This window comes from Myotis lucifugus, unplaced genomic scaffold (genome assembly GCF_000147115.1).
Source record: "Myotis lucifugus unplaced genomic scaffold, Myoluc2.0 scaffold_13, whole genome shotgun sequence".
In the NCBI taxonomy this organism is placed as follows: domain Eukaryota; kingdom Metazoa; phylum Chordata; class Mammalia; order Chiroptera; family Vespertilionidae; genus Myotis; species Myotis lucifugus.
The window spans coordinates 81413-85008 of record NW_005871061.1 but is presented as its reverse complement, the minus strand read 5'-3'; positions in this window follow the sequence as shown (position 1 = coordinate 85008).

Below are 3596 nucleotides of genomic sequence, written 5' to 3'. Positions count from 1 at the left end.
TTGCAACCATAGTAAAACAAAGACTTATATTTTTGATATTTATTTTATATATTTAAATGCCCTTTAACAAAGAAAAATCAACCAAAAAAAATGAGTTCGCGTGTCACCTCTGACACGTGTGTCATAGGTTTGCCATCACTGAGTCCTGTTCTATCAATTAATTGAGAACAAGTTACACAAAAAAATATTTCAAAAGTCTCACAGTAAAATCAACCTTTTGCAGATCCACTCCCTGGTCAATAAATATCTTGGAATCAATATTCCAGCACCTTGAGAATTACCAGATACCTTATGCTGGCATGATTGTAAACTTTTAATTAGGAAATTAAATAATATAGAAACCACAAGTGAATGTAAGCTCCATAAGAACTGGAAATTCTTTTTTTGTTGTTGTTGTTTACACTGCATCCCTAGTGCCTAGAACAAAGTCTGTACTCAATATATACTTGTTGAATGAATGAAAGACACAAGTAGCTTTAAGAAAGAGAAGGAGCAGTTTAGAGTCAAAGAGATTCACACACACCCACAGATCCAAGCAGTAGTCATGTCACTGGAAAAGACCAGGACCAAGGCGGTCTGCCCTGCACAGTCTGGAACGTGTGAGTTCTTCACTTTGTGCAGAAAGGATTTCACAATACAAGTCCAGGTGATTTTGAGAGTACATTTATTAAAGCTGGGGACAGTGAGACAAAGGAAGGGCTCCAAATAGAAGAGGCAAGATCACAGCAACAGGAGTGAGCCTAGGTAGAGCTGATTTTTGACTCACTGAAAAGTTAGGCAAAAGGAGAGCCCTTGGAGACAGGTTCAGGGGGTTAGCCCAGGAAAAGCTACCACTGCCTGCTGCTCCCCTGGTTACTCTTAGAGCCGCGGTTCTCAACCTGTGGGTCGCGACCCCTTTGGGGGTCAAACGACCCTTTCACAGGGGTCGCCTAAGACCATCGACTTTCTTTTAAGCCTCCAGGTCACACTCACTCTCTATTATAGCGGTTCTCAACCTGTGGGTCACGAACAATGAAAATACATCCTGCATGTCAGATATTTACATGATGATTCATAACAGTAGCAAAATTACAGTTATGAAGTAGCAACGAAAATAATTTTATAGTTGGGGGTCACCACAACATGAGGAACTGTATTAAAGGGTCGCGGCATTAGGAAGGTTGAGAACCACTGCTCTAGAGAGAGCATACACTGGGTCCTTTGTCTTAATGGCTTTTATCTGTTTTCTAAAGGGGGGAATTTTAAGGGAGGTTTCAGGGGAGGATCTCAAGAAAGTAGTCTTCAGCTTTCCAAGTGTGTCCTTTAATATGCTGATTTGTCAAAATGAGTCTATAGAGGGGTCAGGGTCATTCTCTGGTCAGTTTCACCTTCAAAGAATGTCACTGAAGAGGGACCAGGACCTAGGTGGGTCTGCCCCTGCACCTTCTGTAATGTGTAAACCACTTGCTAAGTGTCCTTGGTTAGGGAAGATAAGACCTGGTGATTTAGTATCTGGCTGTAAATTGCTTGGCCAATTAACTATGTCTCAGTTTCCCTATTCCACTTGCCAAGGAATTTTCCTAGCTTCTTACTAACCTGCTTCACTCAGATTCCCTTCTCCAAGCCTGGTATTCACCCAACAGAGTATACTGTGGAACAAAGAACAAAAAATCCACAATTCAGCTAACACCATTTAAACTGTATAGTAAAAGTGGCTGTCCCCTGATAATTGGCATCCATTATCTCCAGATTCTGGGGCTTCATGCATTCCTTGACCCCTGGCTTCCTTTCATCTGCAAAACTAGCAATGGCCTGTCAGCATGTCCAGTCTTTGTCATTCCACTTCACTGTAACACTGATTCTTCTACCTGGCTCTTCCACATTTAAAGTACCTTTGAGAGTACATTGGCCAGGATAATGCAGCATATCCATAATCTTTAAATTCAGCTGATTAGCAATCTTAATTCTCCTTTGCCATTTAACATCACACTTTTATAGGTTTGGGAGAATTAGACATGGACATGCTTGGGGGACCTTCATACAACCTACTGCAGTGAGGGGTGCCATTTAATTCGGTTTTCAAAAGGGGATTAGTGCCAGCAGGTTTGTGTTCAACCAGAGTGTGCTTAACCATGATTGCACTGTTTGGATGTGGCACAAAAAGGAGGGACTCAAGACTAGAGGAAGGATGTAGGGGTGAAGGAATGGTCAGGTTTCTGCCTTGGGAATTGGGTGCATGCATGCGAGAGCCTTATCCAAAGAATAAATGGGCAAACTAGACAGGTGTATATGGGAAGTGGCTGAGATCCAAGCTGGTTCTAATCCCTGCCACATTTCCACAATGCCAAAGATTATGATAGCTTGGATGTGACTGCCAGAGAAGGCTTGACAGACAGAACCAGAGGAAGAGGAGCCAGGACTTGCCCTACCTGGTGCTTGATACTTGGCTATGGGGCTACAGGCAGGGAAGATTGCATGGCCAGCGTGTGTCCTGGCAGGGAAGGGAACTCTTGGGCAACTGTGGGGACCGCAAAATGGCAACACGTATAATCATTTCGAATGAGAGAAAAAGCAGTGTGACAGAAAGAATGACTCTGGGCGCAGAGCACTGGACTGTTTGCCAGGGTTAGAGGTCTAGATCTGCCCTCCTATAGAAGAGGAACAAGTGGTGAGGCCTCCATGTCAGCCCCCTCCCACCTTCCTCCCCTCTCCTCGACTGTGAACAATAAAAGAAATATTTGGGGCCACCCCAGGATGCCTGGGGTGGTCTGGCCTTGGCTCTCCCCCCCCCCCCTCATAACCCGCAGTCCCCACAGCCCCTCCTCTCCCATCGCGTCTGGAAGGATGGCTGGTGGGAGGGAGGAGGGGGAGGTGGGCAGACAGAGCTGTCTGGGGATGCACAGACCAACGGCGCTTTGTATCCTTCCGCTGCTGCGTCCAGCGCAGCGCCGATGGACCTCCCTCCCCACCCGCCCCCCAGACCCCCGCCCGCCCGCCCGCCGCCCCCCTAGATTGTAGCGCCAGGAACGGCGCTGCGGTGGGGGTGGTCGCCAGGCAGGGGGCCGCGCCGGTGCCCGGAGGCGGGCTGGCGCTAACCCGCCCCTCGGGCTGGGTCTCGTCTGGCCCGGGCCCGGACCCGGACCCGGACCCGGGCCGGCCCCGCCCCCTCGGGTCGGAACTACGGTGGGCCCGGGGGGCGTCGAGCCGTTGGTGCTGTATCCCTCCGCCCCCTTCCCGACACCCTCGCTGCCAGCGCTTGTGTCGCAGCCTGCGCAGCCCCTGCCGGTTTGGTGCAGCGGCGCGGGGGCGGGACGCCTCTTTGCAGCTCCGCGCGCTCGGGAGGCGGTGGGATCTGCGTGAGCGGCTCTGAGAGGCGGGGAGGACGACCACCGGCCCCGAGCCTGGAAAGGCAAGTGGGTGGGGGGGCGGGCGGGGCGGCCCCACTCCCACCCCCACCCGCTTACAGCCCGCGCCGCGACCCTGGCATCCTGGCGAGGAGGCGGCCACCCGGGCTGTCGGAGCTGGTCCCTGGGAGCGGAGCGCAGCGCTGGGGACCCCGGCGAGGAGGCGGCGCGGGCCGGCCCAAGGCGCGGGGGGCCGGAGGGCTCCCGGCGCCT